Source organism: Pongo pygmaeus, chromosome 13, assembly GCF_028885625.2.
Source record: "Pongo pygmaeus isolate AG05252 chromosome 13, NHGRI_mPonPyg2-v2.0_pri, whole genome shotgun sequence".
Classification (NCBI taxonomy): domain Eukaryota; kingdom Metazoa; phylum Chordata; class Mammalia; order Primates; family Hominidae; genus Pongo; species Pongo pygmaeus.
In genome coordinates, this window is record NC_072386.2 from 52,217,797 (window position 1) to 52,236,132 (window position 18,336).

General features: G+C 43.0%; 2 protein-coding genes across 10 annotated transcripts in view; one reads left to right on the forward strand and one right to left on the reverse strand.

The window, feature by feature from the left end:
- Window positions 1-18,336, forward strand: part of PLGRKT (plasminogen receptor with a C-terminal lysine) — a 280,885-nt gene that overhangs the window by 112,110 nt on the left and 150,439 nt on the right. The window lies entirely within an intron of this gene.
- PDCD1LG2 (programmed cell death 1 ligand 2) overlaps window positions 1-18,336 on the reverse strand; it is an 88,004-nt gene that overhangs the window by 52,480 nt on the left and 17,188 nt on the right. For 3 of the 6 annotated variants that reach the window (XR_008504535.2, XM_054500846.2, XM_054500845.2), the window contains exon 1: window positions 8,501-8,830. The exons of 2 other annotated variants lie outside the window; for them this stretch is intronic. The gene's annotated coding sequence lies outside the window, so the exon portion shown is untranslated. Of the gene's footprint in view, window positions 1-8,500; window positions 8,857-18,336 lie in introns of those variants that run through there. One more of the 6 variants, XM_054500847.2, reaches the window with a different exon arrangement.

An 18,336-nucleotide genomic window follows, 5' to 3' on the forward strand; every position in this document is an offset into this window, starting at 1 on the left:
TGCCTCATTTATTGGGGGCTTTCACATTCCCAACACTATGCACCTGCCCTAATCACCCCAGGGCCAAGTACCAGAAGACTAGGGACAGCCCCTATGCCCCAGAGCCTGCTGAAATTATTTGTATCAGCTAATCCTAAATCCACTCACCCTGCTTCACCCATTTCTTCCTGTTGAAACCACAATAAAGATCTTGCGCACCCCCCACCTGCCTCCTGGCTGACCCTGGTGCTTCCCCATGTGGCCCCTTGTGGCATGGTGTGCCCCCTTCTCTTGGGATCTGTGAGTACAACATACTTTTTTCAATGACAGTCATTTCCTGATATATTGGCCTCACCATACCTAAATAATAATAAAACCTATATTTTAAAACACAGTGCTACAAAGCAGTGATCAGTAGAGCCAAATACTCTTGAGAGTTGCATTTAGCAGTATGGAGGTCATGGATGATCCTGATAAGCACAGTATCAGTGAGTTTTGTACAGATGAAAGCTTGAATAGGTTCAAAAGAGAATGGGTAAAGATGTGGCGACAAATATAGGCAACTCTCTCAAGAAGAGTGCTATAAAAAGGAGAAGAGAAATGAGTCAGTAGCTAGAGGGAAATGTAAGGTCCTCAGTGAGCTGTATTCTTGTTTTTATTTTAAAAAGGGAGATCTTACAGCAGGTAACAACTGGGAACAGAATTAAGTGCTTTCCACAGGGAAATGCTCATGGCATACCTTAGCTTGACCAGAAGATAGCCTTCCTTATTCAAATGCGTATATATCCAAGAAAGGTATCATCTTAAGCTGCACCAACAGGCCTAGCACTTGCCAGCACTCTTATTTTTAGAGCATGAAAGGACGGCATGTAACATAGCTCTAGCAACAGAAAAGATTCCTGGATCACCCGCCACTGGCTTTAACTTCCCCTTCTTCCTTGCCCTTCCACGGGGACTTTCCTGGCACACTGTCTCCTTGAGCAAACCGAGGAACAGACACTGTTATAAAGATACTTTCCAACCAGCAGCTTCTTTTCCTACTAATCCTCCTCTAGGGAAAATATGGTTTATGCAATGGGTAAGAGCTCAGGCTCTAAAATCAGACACATCTGGGTTTAATCCTGGTTTTACAAATTGTAAGCCTCTAACACCTTGGACAAATTTTGAAAAGTCTTTGTGCCTTGTTTTCCTGTTATGCTAATAGTAGCAACACCCACCTTAAGCTAGAATCTTAGACCTCTGCATTTCTCATCTTGCAAATATGGCCCATCCCCTAGTCCTGTTAATTCTCCCTCCTGGATACTTTTTGCATAGTGGCTCTCCTTTCTTCCACCACACTGCCATCACCTTATTTCAGCTTCTTATCATTTCTTCTTATACCATAGCAGAGCCTTCTCACTGCTATTTTTACCTTCTAGTCTTGCCTTCCTCTGCTCCATCCTCCACTTATTGAGGTGAAGGACAAGAACCTTGGAGTCATCTTGAGTCCTTTCTTTTCTCATTCTACATCTGATTCATTAACAAACCCTATTGGCCCTTCCTTCAAATATATCCAGAATCTGACCATTTCTCACCACCTCCACTGCTTCCATATCAGTCAGAGTCGTTGTCATTTCTCATGGTGATTTCTGCATTAGTCTGACAACTGGATTCTATGATTCCAGTTTTGCCTTCTTGCAGTTGATTCTGCAGCCAGAGTGGTTTTTAAAAAATAAAAGTCAAACCATATTTGCTTAAAACCTTCTGATGGCTCAACATTTCATTCATTGTAAAACCCAGTTTTTTCAACAGCCAAGACAAGAGGGCCCTCTGTCTTGGACCCCATGCTTTAGAGGACCCCACTGTGCCCATCCTTCTCCCTGAGGGTAAGGTGTTTGCAAGGCTGAGAGATGTTATCTGGAGCCTTTGACCTACCAACCGCCATCCATTGCAGTCTGTCTTTGAAACACTGGAATTCCTAACCTGAATGGCCTTAAGCCTGCTTCCAGGCCTGTGTGGCCTCTTCCACAGATCCAATCCCTAAGGGAGGACCTTGCTGCCAGTGTACATGTCCCTCTACCCGGACACTTTCATTGTTTTTTCTCCTGAGACTGTCTTATGCAAAATTGCAAGAGCACTCCAACCCTACCCCAGCATTCCCAACAATCCTTAGTCATCTTTTCTCCCCCAAAGCAGTCATTACCATTTAACATACCATATAGGTCTCTTTCTGTTGCCCAAGCTGGAGTCAGTGGCACAATCATAGCTCACAGTGATGGCAGCAGCTGCCCATTTAGAGCAGCTGCAGCAGTGGAGGTGTGGCCAGGGAGGCCAAGAACAGGTGGGAGTCCCGCCCCATACTGAGTTGGCGGGGTGGGAGCCGCATGCTTCCAGGCACCCCTGTGGCTGCCCAGCTGTGGCTCTGGACCCAGGCATCTCTGTACTCTCAGGGGCCCAGGAAGTCCCCTGCTCCCACAAGGTTGAAAGTGCCTGCTCCCACTCCCTGGCCTCTCCCCACTCCTGGCGCCTGCTACTGGGTGAAGTAAAGTTGTGGCCAAGCCTAGGTGCTGTCACAACCCGCCCATGCATGTGGGTGCTCAGGGTGGTGCTGACACACTAGCCCCCTGCTTCCTCGACCTCTTCCGGACGTTGGGTGCCGACAAGCACAGAGGGAGGCTGAGCAGGGGCTGAGGGTGGCTCAGGGCAGGCCTGCAGGCACGAACAGCCTGGGCGTCATGGACAGGATGTTGATGGCAAGAGGGAGACAGGTTCCTTGGCGGAAAGGGGTTAGGTCCCTGGTGAAACCCAACCTTCAAGCCAGGGATGGCCCAAAGCCTGGGAGCCAGGTTGCCAATTGTGGGTGGAGTCCTCAGCCTGGAGTAAGAACTTACAGTGCTTTCTCCGGGCCCTTCCATGGCTGCCCGTGGGCCAATCAGCACACTCTTCCTCCCTTCTGAGCCTGTAAAAACCCTGGACTCGGCCAGGCTCAGTGGTTCATGCCTGTAATCCCAGCACTTGGGAGGCCGAGGCAGGCACATCACGAGGTCAGGAGTTTGAGACCACGCTGGCCAACATGGCAAAACCCCGTCTCTACTAAAAATACAAAAAATTAGCTGGGTGTAGTGGCGGGTGCCTGTAATACCAGCTACTCAGGAGGCTGAGGCAGGAGAATCGCTTGAACCCGGGAGGCAGAGGTTGCAGTGAGCCAAGATCGCGCCACTGCACTCCAGCCCTGGTGACAGAGTGAGACTCCGTCTCAAAAAAACAAAACAAACAAACAAAACCCTGGACTCAGCCAGACTTGAACAGACATTGGGACTACCAGCTGGAGGAAGGAGCTGCTCACTTCAGGTCTCCTCTTTCTTTCTTTCTTTCTTTTCTTTTCTTTCTTTCTTTTTTTTTTTTTTTTTTTTTTTGAGATGGAGTCTTGCTCTCTCACCCAGGCTGGAGTGCAGTGGTGTGATCTTGGCTCACTGCATCCTCCACCTCCCGGGTTCAAGCGATTCTCCTGCCTCAGCCTCCTGAGTAACTGGGACAACAGGCGTGTGCAACTGCACCTGGCTAATTTTTCATATTTTTAGTAGAGACGGAGTTTCACCATCTCGGCCAAGCTGGTCTCGAACTCTGACCTCGTGATCCACCCGCCTCAGCCTCCCAAAGTGCTGGGATTACAGGCGTGAGCCACCGTGCCCGGCTCGGGTCTCCTCAACTCTCTGGGATGACCTGCCTGTGGTAAGGAGCTATCCATTGTGGGTCTCCTCTCTGCTGAGAGTTGAACATTCATTTCCTGCCTATGGAAAGGTACTACCCACTTTGGGTCTCCTGAAAGCTGTTCTGTCACTCAATGAAGCTCCTCTCCGCCTTGCTCACCCTTCAGTTGTCCACATATCTCATTTTTTCTGGACAAGGGACAAGAATTCAGGACCTGCTGAACGGTAGACTGAAAGAGCTGTAACAGAAACACTTCTTTAGCTGAATGAGCATTGTGCTGACTTTTCTCCAGGAGACAAAAATGAACATGTTCAAACAACCATGCCACCTCTTTAGTCTCCACTTTTAAATTTCACTTGTGTTTTGTAAATATGTTTATTGATGTCTATTCCTATGTGGCTATCCATTTTCATCTTAATAGTATTGGGAGGAGTTAGAAACTAGAAATCAACAAGTTCTCTAATATCTGGGTCTCTTGACCAAACCACAGGTAGTAAACAGAAATGCTTGTGGGAACTTGGACAAGGTATGTGAAAAATACTTTGCAAGTGGTAAACATTCTTCACATTCATCATCGTTATCACTTATAAGGGTGGTAATCTTTGGTCTAAAAATCCCATGAATTCCTATATGACCACTCCTCTCACTAACTTCACTAAGATCTTGCCTGGTAAAAATTTACCCATTTTTTAAGACTCACTTAGGGCCACCTCCTTCATAAATCCTCCCCTGAGCTTCCCAAGCAAATGTCTGCAGAACTATTGCGACTCTCAGGATATTTCTTGTCTGCCTTGTATTTATCAGTTCATACTCAATTTTGATCTTATTTTGTCTTTTTTTTTTTTCTTTAGAGACTAGGTCTCACTCATTGCCTAGCCTGGAGTGTAGTGGCTATTCACAGGTGTGATCATAGAGCACTGCAGCCTCGAATTCCTGGCCTCAAGCAAACTCTGGCTTCAAGTGATCCTCCTGCCCCAGCCTCCCAAGTAGCTGGGACTATAGTTGTGGGCTACCTTGCCCAGCTTATTCTGCTTATTTCTACATAAGAAGTATCAGTTTACTCAATTGCATTAGGAAGTTGTATCTTTCCAGAGAAATCAAGGAAACATCTGTAAATTCTGAGGATAAGTTTGTAAACAGAAAATGAGGAAATTTTTTTCAAGCAAAATTTGCAAGAGAATCAAAAATGATGGTAGGTTCTAGCAGTTTCAGTTCTTGGTTGCTATAGGCCTAGTTTCTTGCGATTTCTACTGTCTGTGGAGATCTATTTCCAAATTGGTAGATGAAATACAAATAATTGTGGTGCTGAAGCTTTAATTATCTCTTTCTTTTATTCAAAACATTTACTTGGTATTTACTATGTGCCAAGCTCTAGTATACAAAGGTAAATAAGACACAGCCAGTGCTTTTATGGAATTCTCTGGTCTGTGCAATAAGTGAGGCATAGACATTCTATGGAAATATCTCAAGAATCCTAGCAAATCATTCCTTTGTGTAACAATAACCAGCCTAAAGGATCATGTTTGTAAAATACTTCATTCTTTGTTAAATACTGCCAGTCTTATCCCATTTGCCTCTTCCCTCTCTCAGTGTCTAGTAGAGCCCAGCTATCCATGAAGACTTAGATAAATACATACCCAATTGATCTGAAATACCTGAACTAACCACTGTTTTGAAGCCAAGTGTCTAAAACACTAATTGTAATTAGCAATGTCTGAACATAATCTAAATCTGAACGCCTTTGGGCAAGTTATGCAGAGTTTGCCCCAGGTCCTACCATTCTCCATTGTATTAGACCTAGCTGGATTCACTTATTTTTGTTGCCTGCCAAACCCAATAGGTATTTGAGTTTTGGGGGGATCTTAGAGCCAGTACTCTGCTGTCATAGGTATATGAGTAATTATTTGATCTCTAAACCATCTGTGGCATAGATAGACTACCAGTAGCCTTAAGATGCTATTCTACTCAGTTTAATAGAGCACTTAAGTTCAAATGAAATCTCAATTTTTTAAGCAATAAACAATGAGTTCCCACTTTTTATAAGCCTTTATATTAGAAAGTTGTGAGAATTCATAGAAGAATTTATCACTGGAGAATTCATAGAGGGTTTCCGCTAAGAAAGGGCCCTTGCCCTTAAAGACATTGTACCATAATTGGAAGATTAAAACTCTCACACATGAAAAATAGTAAAACTGATGTAAAACAAGTGACAAAATTGCAAAAGCCCTAGAAGTTGACTAAAGGAAGGGAGACTTCCCAGAGGGGTAGGATTTGAACTGGGCCTTTGAAGCACTGGTAGGATTTGGGGTTGAAGCTATTCTGAAGGGCAGTGCATAGCTGAGTCAGAAGCAGTCTCAGAGGTGCAAATGCACAGGCGTGTTGAGGGGACAATGAACAGAGTAACTTGGCTGGACACTTAGGTTGAGAATGTCAAGAGCTTAATGCCAGGCAGAGCTGCCAATCGGGAAATAGTGGCAGTCACTCAAAAACTGAGTGACAATACCAAAGGAGTATCTGAAAAAGATTAAGTCTAATTTTTTTTTTTTTGAGTATAGAATTGAGGGTGGGTGGAATTGGTAGACAGCCACTCAATTAGGGGGTCACTGTATTCATCTAGATGTTTGGTAACAAGGCCCTAACTTCAGGTCAGAAAAAGGAAGCAAGGAAGAGGAAGAAGAAACATATAAGACAATTGACAAAACAATTGACTACTGATCAGCCATGCACAAGAGACAAAGAGAAAAGCAACAAGATTGACTGTGGTTTTAAGACCAGACCGGCAAGACAATATTGGAGCCATGCGGGAGAAAGGGATGGCAGGGAGAAATAGAAGATTGGGAGCTGATTTTAGAGGGAAGACACTAAGTTTGGTTTTAGTCTGGGCAAGGCATAAGCATTCCAAAAAATTATAGGTCCAGAGTTTGGGACAAAATTTAGGGCTGAAGATAAGGAAGTTATTTCTAATATGGAAATGTTAGTTAATATTGAGGAATGAATGAACCATCTGATGGGGAGAATATAAAAGAAAGATTATAAAGAAAAGATCTGAACTCAGGAACGTCCCAAAATTTGGAGAGCAGGAACAGAGGACTAGTGAAGAAGGCAGAGACAAGGTGGTCAGAAGAGCATCAGAAGCTCCCCCAGAGCAGTACTTCTGAGGCAATGGAGGAAAATCCCTCAAAGCAGGGGCAGTTCATCATAGGGAGCCCTGAAGACTAAGAAATGGAAGTCAGCCCACAGGTGTGTTAGAGACAGCTGGAAGGCATCAGAGGTGACTGGGGCTAGATAACCTTTCAGATGCTTTTGTCTATCCTGGAATTCTGTGAGTTGATTTGAAGGTTATCGAGCCCAGCTACAGTGGAGCAGGGTGTGGCATGAGGAGGTGATACTACAGTTGTCCCTTTACAGAGTAACCCAAGTATGCAACAATTAAGACATATGACATATTTGGACATTAGCATGTGGAATTAAAATGACACACAACAATCTATTGGTTGCTGTCCAATGTATTGTAAAGCAAATAATCTCTGAAGCATGACCCATAATACTGTCTCTACCATCTCCTTTTTCAAATCAACCTCAAACTTCCCCCTGTCCATTACACGAACATTTCATTTCTGGTGATTCTCCTGACATTTCATCAAATAAATCCATTCAACAATTTGGCAAGCACCCAATAAGCACCTATGTGTATTGCCAGGTACTGCACTAGGAATTTGGGACTCAGAGAACCTTAAAGGTGTGCTTCTTGCCTGTGAGGAGCTCCAGTTCAATGGAAAAGCTCACCAACAGGAGAAATCTGGGGAGAAGACACCCTGAAGCAGCAGACAACAAAGAGCCTGCTGATGGGGAGACCTCAAATAATGAAGGTAAATAGATCAGGTTCCAGTGGCAGGAGCAGCAGGAGCAGGATTGTTCATCCACTCACAAAATCTTAGGCTTGGAAAGGAGCTTGGAGGACATCCAGGCCATGTCCGTATTTGACCCTGATACAACTGTCTCATTACTGCTCACACTGAATATTTTTACTCTGCATTTTGTCAATTTAGGTCTGTCATTCCCTGCCCCTCAGAGCCATAGTATTTTAGGGTTAAAAGTCCTGATTAGTTCGTAATCTCACTCAAGCTTAGCCTCTCCACTTCCATCCCCTCCACATGAACCCATTGTCTTTGCTCTTCTACTCAGTGCACCCAGGTGGCGAGCAATCAATAGCAATTATTACAGTTCTCTTTAATTTTTCTACCTTTTCTCTGATCATTTTATATGGAAATAATAAGCCTTTCCATAGTCCCCAAATCGTGCTTTTGTTCAATAATGATTACCTCTATAAGTTATTAAGATAATAGTTTTGGGTTTTTTGTTTTAGTTCCCCCGCCCCCAACCCCCCCACCAACAGCTGACTCTCAGGCATAGCTTGTAAACAAAGGCCAGCCTGGAGTGATCACTGTCTGCTAAATGGATAATCACAAACAGATGTCAGTCATAGGAAAACAGATTTTTAAGTTCTTCACCATTAAGCCTCCGAAAACTCTAAGCTGAGAGACAATCTTAAGAATAGTTATATTATTTTACAGTGCACATATTTGATGCAGAAAATATCTCACCTTATAAAACTGAGCAACAAGAACAATATGCATAGGGACAAGTGAGAGAAATCTGGGGCAGGAGGACATTAGCTTATTTGTGCCCCTCAGCACAATTTCTGAGGCAGAATGTCTCTTGCCTCAAATGGTGTGGAGAGAAGGTAGGTCACCCTTCCCCCACCCTGGCAGCCTCATCATGGTCCACAACATAAACAGTATGAGAGTATCTCAACCCACTCGTTACTCACATGAGGACTTGTCACAGCTCCACAGGTAAAGATGCAAAAGAAAACAACAAAAAACAGCTGCTGTTTGCGTTAGATTTCCTTATAGTAGCCACCAAAATGAACAGCCAAAAGGAAAAACAAAACCATCAACATGCGGTAGCTCCAACCCAGGATTCTTCCTAGCTGGGACATATGAGGATGGGTAACAAAAAACACTCAGAATTTGGCGTTAAGATATATTCATCAAGAGAAGAAAAGTTGTTCATTCAGCTTAAGGTTTGCTGTAACATGAGAGTGAGTCAAACCAGAACTAGTTCTGAGGAACTGACGAAAGCCTGGCTTATTTGGAAAGTTTTGGTTTTGCTTTTAGCAGTTTGTCTGTGAATGGAATTGCATTCCTGATTTGGCTCTTGGCTTAGCTATGGTTGGTGTTTAGGAATACTAGTGATTTTTGTATGTTCATGTGGGATCCTGAAACTTTGCTGAAGTTATCAGCTTAAGGAGCTTTTGGGCTGAGACTATGGGATTTTCTAGATATAAAATTATGTTATCTGCAAACATGGGTAGTTTGACTTCCTCACTTCCTTCTTGGATGCCTTTTCTTTCTTTCTCTTGCCTGATTGCTCTGGCCAGGACTTCCAATAATATGGTGAATAGGAGTGGTGAGAGAGGGCAGCCTTGTCTTGTACCGGTTTTCAAGGGGCATGCTTCCAGCTTTTGCCTATTCAGTGTGATGTTGGCTGTGGGTTCATCATAGATGGCTCTTATTATTTTGAGGTATGTTCCTTCAATACCTAGTTTGTTGGGAGTTTTTTAATATCCCTTGAGAGTTTTTAACACCCTTTTATTCCCTCTCTTTCCCCCATTCTTAAATGTGCTCCAGCTTCCCCATTGTCCCTGGAGCACATTTAGGAATAGGGGAAAGGGATGGAATGAAGAATACCAGCAAGTCTTAGTGCTGTGCCAGGAAATTTACTCATTTCCTAGGGCTTCTGTAACACATGACCTCAAGTCCCCCTGACTTATAGTTGTATCACTCCAATCTCTGCCTCCATCTTCAAATGACATTCTTTTCTGTGTGTATCTCTACATTCCTCTCCTCTTGTGAGAATACCATCCGTTCGATTAGTGCCCACCCTAATGCAGTATGACCTCATTTAGACTACATCTGCGTAGACCTTATTTCCAAATGAAGTCACATTCTGAGGTCCTCAGTGGACATGAATTTGGGGGGAACATTATTTAACTAAGCTCACTTCATTTCATAGTGCCTCATTTCATTCTCAGTGCAATGTGTGGTTTAGAGTTAGACCCATTTTACACGTGAGAAAACAGGACCAAGATCAAACAATATTTCCTTAGTTGCATGGCTGAATTTGAACTCAGACCTCGGTGGCCCCACTATACCTTGAGGCTTGTGATTGGTGAGATTAAAACCACATGGCAAGAAAAGGCGAACTTGAATATAGGCCTGAATGATCAATCCTTCTCCTGCTGCCTCCCGCCCTTTTCCTTGTGCTTATAGGGGTAGGATCAGCAGAGATGTGGGGCTGAACACTCAGAGGATATTTTTAAGAAAACATCTCCCTTGCCTGTCCTCTAAGCCTTCCCTGCCTGCTTGTTTCTTCTGCAAAAGCAAGGATCTCCTTTCCTCCTCCTTGTTCTGCATCCTCTTTTAGCCCCATCCCTTGAACAAGAAGCACTTTAAGAAGTACTACGAAGCTGTGTAGTACCTACAAATGGGAGTGGCTGCCTAGACCGCAAGAGTTGGGTCTGTGTCTGTGGGACCCATGCTTCCTCTGGGGACCTGCTTCTACACCCACAGCTCCAGGCATATGGTTTCCTTAGGAGTTGTCATTCTCTTACCTGACCCTCTGTTCCTGGCCACAGTGACTGGCTGAGGAATGGACATATGTCCCCTGTGTGGCTTTGAGTTTTAGTATCTATGGAAAACACACCTCACCTACCAGAGTTCCTGTCCTTTAGGAGTGAGGTGCACTCACCACAATTTCCTTTCCTCTCTCTTGGGTAGCCTTTCTCCAGGCTTGGCCTGCCTCTCCTCTTCACACTTTCCTTTGGACAGTTCAGCTCTGCTTCTCCGCAGTTTAGGGCATCCTGAAGCAAAGGATGGCCCAGGTATTTTCACAACAAGGCCAAATAAAACTCAAGCTAGTATCTCAGCACATTAGCCTGCCTCATAAATCTATATGTCTAGAGAAAATAATGGAGGGGTAAAAACCAAAGTGTTAATAAAGGAATTTCTGGGTGGAGGTAACTAATTGTTAAACTTTTGTTTTACATAGGTAACTTTTTAAGTTTTTTGTTAAACTTTTATTTTACATAGGTAAACTCGTGTCATGGAGGTTTGTCATACAGATTATTTTGTCACCTAGATACTAAGCCTAGGAGCCAGTCTTTTTTTTTTTTTTTTTGCTCATCCCCCTCCTCCCTGGGGCCTCCACCCTCAGCTAGGCTCCAGTGTGTGTTGTTCCCCTCTGTGTCCATGTGTTCTTATCACTTAGCTCCCACTTATATGTGAAAACATGTGGTATTTGGTTTTCTGTTCCTGCATGAATTTGCTAAGGATAATGACTTCCGGCTCCATCCATGTTCCTGCAAAGGACATGCTCTTTTTTATGGCTCTATAGTATTCCTTGGTGTATATGTACCACATTTTCTTTATCTAGTCTGTCATTGATGGGCATTTAGGTTGATTCCATGTCTTTGCTATTGTGAATAGTGCTATGATGAACATGTGTGTGCATGTGTCTTTGTGATAGAATGATTTACATTCCTTTGGGTATATACCCAGTAACGAGATTGCTGGACTGAATGGTAGTTCTGTTTTTAGCTCTTTGAGGAATTGCCACACTGCTTTCCACAATGGTTGAACTAATTTACACTCCACCAATAGTGTATAAGCATTCCCTTTTCTCCATAACCTTGTCAGCATGTTATTTATTAACTTTTTTTTTTTTGAGATGGAGTCTCACTCTGTCTTCCAGGCTGGAGTACAGTGGTGAGATCTCAGCTCACTGCAAGCTCCACCTCCTGGGTTCATGCCATTCTCCTGCCTCAGCCTCCCAAGTAGCTGGTACTACAGGCGCCCACCACCACGCCCGGCTAATTTTTTTGTATTTTTAGCAGAGACTGGGTTTCACCATGTTAGCCTGGATGGTCTGGATCTCCTGACCTCGTGATCTACCTGCCTCGGCCTCCCAAAGTGCTGGGATTACAGGTGTGAGCCACGGCGCCTGGCCAACTTATTAACTTTTTAATAATAGCTATTCTGACTGGTGTGAGATGATCTCTCATTGTTATTTGGATTTGCATTTCTTTAATGATCAGTAATATTGAGCTTTTTTATATGCTTGTTGGCCACGTATATGTCTTCTTTTGAAAAACGCCTGTTCATGTCCTTTGTCCACTTTTTAATTGGGTTGTTTGTTTTTTTCTTGTAAATTTGTTTAAGTTCCTTATAGATACTGGATATTAGACCTTTATCAGATGCTAGTTTGCAAAAATTTTCTTCCATTCTGTAGGTTGTGTGTTTACTTTGTTGACAGTTTCTGTTGCTGTGTAGAAGCTCTTTAGTTTAATTAGATCCCATTTGTCAATTTTGGCTTTTGTTGCAATTGCTTTTGGTGTCTTTGTCATGAAATCTTCACTCACTTCTATGTCCAGAATGGTATTGCCTATGTTGCCTTCTAGGGTTTTTTATAGTTTTAGGTTTTACATTTAAGTTGTTAATCCATCTTAAGTTGGTTTTTGTATCTGGTGTAAGGAAGGAGTCTAGTTTCCGTCTTCTGTATATGGCTAGCCAGTTATCCCAGCCCCACTTATTGAGTAGGAAGTCCTTTCTCCATTGCTTGTTTTTGTCAACTTTGTCAAAGATCAGATAGTTGTAGGTGTGCAGCCTTATTTCTGGGTTCTCTATTCTGTTCCATTGGTCTATGTGTCTGTTTTTGTACCAGAACCATGGTGTTTTGGTTACTGTACCCTTGTAGTATAGTTTGAAGTCTGGTAGGATGATGCTTCCGGCTTTGTTCTTTTTGCTTTGATTGCCTTGGCTATTTGGGCTCTTTGTTGGTTCCATATAAATTTTAAAATATTTTTTTCTAGTTCAGTGAAGAATATCACTGGTAGTTTGGTAGAAACAGCATTGAATCTATAAATTGCTTTGGTCGTTTTAATGATATTGATTCTTCCTATCCATGAGCATGGAATGTTTTCCCATTTGTTTGTGTAATCTCTAATTTCTTCTAGCAGTATTTTGTAATTCTCATTGTAGAGCTCTTTCACCTCCCTGTTTAGCTGTATTAGTAGGTATTTTGTTTTTTTTGTGGAAATCGCAAATGGAATGTTCCTGATTTGGCTCTCGGCTTGGCTGTTGCTGGTGTATAGGAATGCTAGTGATTTTTGTACATTTATTTTGTATCCTGAAACTTTGCTGAAGTTGTTTATCAGCTTAAGGAGCTTTTGGGCTGAGACTAGGGGTTTTCTAGATTTAGAATCATGTCATCTGCAAACAGGGATCGTTTAACTTCCCTTCTTCCTATTTGGACGCCTTTTCTTTCTTTCTCTTGCCTGAGTGCTCTGGCCAGGACTTCCAATACTATGTTGAATAGAAGTGGTGAGAGAGGGCATCTTTGTCTTGTGCTGGTTTTCAAGGGGAATGCTTCCATCATTTGCCTATTCAATATGATGTTGGCTGTGAGTTCATCATAGTTGGCTCTTATTTTGAGGCATGTTATTTCAGTACCTAGTTTGTTGAGCATTTTTAACATAAATGTTGAATTTTATAAAAAAACTTTCTACATCTATTGAGATAATCATGTGGTTTTTGTCTTTAGTCCTGTCTATGTAATTAATCACATTTATTGATTTGAGTATGTTGAACCAACCTTGCCTCCTGGGTATAAAGCCTACTAGATCATGGTGGATTAGCTTTTTGATGTGCTGCTGGATTCAGTGTGTTAGTATTTTGTTAAGGATTCTTACATCAATGTTTATCAAGGATATTGACATGAAGTTTTTTGTTGATGTTATTGTGTCTCTTCCAGGTTTTGATATCAGGATTATGCTGGCCTTATAGAAGGACCTGGGGAGGAGCCCCTTCTCCTCATTTTTTTTGGAATAATTTCTCTAGGAATGGTATCAGCTCTTCTTTGTACATCTGGTAGAATTTGACTGCGAATCCATCAGGTCCTGGGCATTTTTTTTTGGCCGGGGGTTGGTAGGCTATTTATTACTGATTCAATAATGGAGCTCATTATTCATCTGTGCAGGGATTCAATTTCTTCCTGGTTTAGTCTTGGGGGTGTATGTGTCCAAGTATTTATAAATTTCTTCTAGATTTTCTAGTTTGTGTGCACAGAGGTGTTCACAGTAGTCTCTGATGGTTATTTGTATTTCTATGGGGTGAGTGGTAATATTACCTTGGTTGTTTCTGATTGTGTTTATTTGTATTTTCTCTCTTTTCTTCTTTATTAGTCTAGCTAGCAGTCTATCTATCTTATTTTTTCAGAAAACCAGCTCCTGGATTCATTGATCTTGTGAATGGTTTTTCATGTCTCATTCTCCTGCATTTCAGCTTGGATTTTGGTTATTTCTCATCTTCTGCTAGCTTTGGGGTTGGTTTCCTCTTACTTCTCTAGTTCTTTTTGTTGTGATGTTAGGTTGTTAATTTGAGACCTTTCTAACTTTCTGATGTGGGCACCTAGTGCTATAAATTTCCCTTGTAACGCTGCCTTAGCTGTGTCCTGGAGATTCTGGTATGTTGTGTCTGTTTTCTCATTATTTAAAAAAAACTTATTGATTTCTGCCTTTATTTCATTATTTACCCAAATATCATGCAGGAGCAGATTGTTTAATTTCCATGTAATTGTATGGTTCTGAGCAATTTTTTTTTAGTCTTGATTTGTATTTTTATTTCACTATGGTTCTACAGAGTGGTTGGTATGATTTTGTTCTTTTGCATTTGCTGATGATTGTTTTATGTCTGATTGTGTAGTTGATTTGGGAGTATGTGCCATGTGGCAGTGAGAAGAATGTATATTCTGTTGTTTTTGGGTGGAGAGTTCCGTAGATGTCTATCAGATCCATTTGGTCCAGTGTTAAGTTCAGGTCCTGAATATCTTTTTAATTTTCTGACTTGATGATCTGTCTAATATTGTCAGTGGGGTGTTGAAGTCTCCCCCTTTTGTTGTACGGGAGTCTGAGTCTCTTTGAAGGTCTCTAAGAACTTGCTTTATGAATCTGAGTGCTCCTGTGTTGGGTGCATATATATTTAAGATAGTTATATCTTCTTGTTGAACTCTTTATCATTATGTAATACCCTTCTTCTTCTTTTTTGGTCTTTGTTGGTTTAAAGTCTGTTTTGTCTGAAATTAGGATTGCAACCCCTGCTTTTTTCTGTTTTCTATTTTCTTGGTAGATTTTTTTCCATCCCTTTATTTTGAGCCTATATGTGTTACTGCATGTGATATGAGTCCCTTGAAGACAGTATACCGTTGGTTCTTGCTTCTTTATCCAGCTTGCCATTCTGTGCCTTTTAATTGGGGGCATTGTTTGTGTGGTTTCTTTATACTGTCACTGGTCTATGTAATTAACTGCATTTTTGTAGAGGCTGGTAACTGTCTTTCCTTATTATATTTACTGCTTCTTTCAGGAACTCTTTTTAGGCAGGCCTGGTGGTAATGTATTCCCTCAGCGTTTAGTTGTCTGAAAAGGATCTTATTTCTTCACTTATGAATCTTAGTTTGGCTGGATATGAAATTCTTGGTTGGAATTTCTTTTCTTTAATAATGGCGAATATAGGCCTCCAATCTCTTCTGGCTTGTAGGGTTTCTGCCGAGAGGTCTGCTGTTAGTCTGATGGGCTTCCCTTTGTAGATGGCCTTTCCTTTCTGTGTAGCTGCCTTTAGCATTTTTTTCTTTCATTTCCACCTTGGAGAATCTGATAATTATGTGTCTTGGGGACAGTCTTGTGGGGGTTCTCTGCATTTCCTGAATTTGAATGTTGGCCTCTCTAGCTAGGTTGGGAAGTTCTCATGAATGATATGCTGGAATATGTTTTCCAAGTTGCTCCCATTCTCCCCATCTCTTTCAGGGACACCAATAAGTCATGGATTTGGTCTGTTTACATAATCTCATTTTTCTTGGAGGTTTTGTTTGTTCCTTTTTATTCTTTTTTCTCTATTCTTGTCTGACTGTCTTCTTGTCTGTCTTATTTCAGAAAGTCAGTCTTCAAGCTCTGAGTTTCTTTCCTCAGCTTGTTCTATTCTGCTATTAATACTTGCAATTGCATTATGAAATTCTTGTAGTATATTTTTCAGCTCTATCAGCTTAGTTACATTCTTTTCTATACTGGCTATTTTGTCAGTCAGCTCCTATATTGTTTTATTGTGATTCTTAACTTCCTTAAATTGGGTTTCAGTGTTCTCCTGAATCGCGATAATCTTTGTTCTTATCGATATTCTGGATTCTATTTCCATCATTTCAGCTATCTCAGCCTGGTTAAGAACCCTTATTGGAGAAGTAGTGTGATTGTTTGGAGGAAAGAAGACCATCTGGCTTTTTAGTTGTTAAGAGTTCTTATCTTCGTTCTTTCTCATCTTTGTAGAATGATGTTCCTTCAATTTTTGATGTTGCTGTTTTTGTTTTTTTTCCCCCTTTTTATATCATATTTAATGACCCTCGGGGTTTGATTGTGGTATAAGGTGGGTTCAGTAGACTGGCTTCATTTCTGGAAGATTTTAGGGGTTCAAGTCTCAGCTCAGGACTCCCAAACTGTGTGTTATAACTCTGGGGCACTGGTATCAGGCCCTGGCCTTGTTCTCTGGCTCCTTGAGGTTAGGAACCTGCTATGTTGGAGGGGCCTGAGGTGCTCCTGGACCTCTGATCACAACTCTCTGAGGCATGGTGCCAGCCAAAGTGCTTTGTAGGGCTGTGGAAACATGATCCATCCTCAGTCGCATGTGCCAGTTGCAGTGGCAGCAGCAGTGCAGTGGGGTGCACACTTGTTGGCTGCAGCAGGGTGCTAGTGGATGCTGCAGTGCCAGCCTTCGTGCAGGTGTTCATAGAAGCAGCAGTGGCAGCATGGCTCAGGCAGGTTGGGGGGCCCTCACCAGCAACTGTACACATGTTTGTGCCAGTGTTGGTATTAGCATGGGAGCAGGATGCTGCTAGATGCAGGGCTGTGTGTGCCCCCTGTGCACATTCACATGGGTGGCATTGGCCGCTCAGGGCAGGGGTGGGCCTGCTGTTTTTTGTGCCTAGTTTTGTGCCATAGGCAGTGTTCGCACAGGGGCAGGGCGCTGGCTGGGGCAGGGCTGGGGACTGGCTGGGGCGGAACTGGCAGCTCCATGCCCAAGAACACTCTGATGACAATGCCATTGCCATCACAGTGGACAGTGCTGCAGGGAAAGGAGGGGCAGGGTATACTCACACCAGCAGCAGTGGCATGGCAGGACACACGCTCACACATATGCTGGTGGGGAAGGGAAGGTGAGGTCTGCCTGTGCACGCATGTACTGGCAAAGTGATATGAATGGTGGCCGTGGGCAAGTGCGTGCAGGCAAAGCGGCATGGGGGAGGCTGCAGTTAGGGGATGAGCTGGGTGGGCTGGTGTGTGTCCATGGGGGCTACTCTGCTGCAGCACTCTGATAGTCTGGCATGGTCTGCCAGCACAGGTGCTATGATGTGGGCTCCCAGGAGGTACCTGGTGGCTGCACTGTAAGTGGGCATGGCCAGGCTGGGGCCCTGGGAAAGGCTAGCAGACCAAAGGGTGCTGAAGTCAGACTGGCCCTATCTCATGGGCAACACTGCCCTGCAGAATTTAGGACCGACAGTTCCCCTGGTGCTAAAGTCTCCTATGGAAGCAAGTTGAGCCTAGGGAGATGGACATCCCTGGCTGTACTCCACCACAAACACTCCTGCACGAAACCTACTGGGCTCCACATCACCTGGAGCTCTGCCCCTACCACTTCTCTAAGCAGCTCTCCTTGCCAACTCAAGTGTCCACAGTGGTTGAGGGGTCTCTTCCTGTCGTGATTCTGGAGACCCATTGCAAGTGCGTGTTTCTCCTTTCCTGTTCAACTCATCCCTTCTGCAGGAGTTGTTGGGGGCCAGGAACAAGTCCCAGTGTGTGGTAGCCTCATGCAGGGTTTTCAGCTTCCTCCTGCTTCAGCCCAGCCTCTGTGTCTTCCCTCTGTCCACTCTTGATGCCTTCCCTCTGAAAATCTGGTAAGATCTCTGTGAGAGATGTTTCTCTTGGCTGCATCTAGTTAGCTATCTTGCCTCCTTCTCCTGCAGGTAATTTTTAAGTTTCTTTCTTTGGCTTAATTTTGTTTTTTAAATAGTCTGCCATGAGCACAAATTACTTTTGTAAAGACAGAAATAATTTTTTAAAAGCAATAATGGAGAGTATAGTTAGATTACTGAAAAATAACAAGAAGAAAACATTTAATCAACAAAGGGCTGTATGTGTTTCTAATTTATTTATTTATTTATTTATTTATTCATTTATATTTATTTATTTATTTATTTGAGACAGGGTCTGACTCTGTCACTCAGGCTGGAGTGCAGTGGCATAATCAGAGCTGCCTGCAACTTCAACCTGCCGGGCTCAAGCGATCCTACCACTTCAGCCTCTCAAGTAGGTGGAACCACAGGCGTGTGCCACCACACCCGGCTAATTTTTGTATATTTTTGCAGAGATGGCATTTTGCCATATTGCCCAGGCTGATCTCTGTTAGGTTTTGAAGGGAAGGTGAGGGTTAAAGAAATATGCACACTATAGAAGTCAGAGACCAGCCTAACGCCAGCGCCCGCCGCTGCTTACAGGCTGGGGTAATT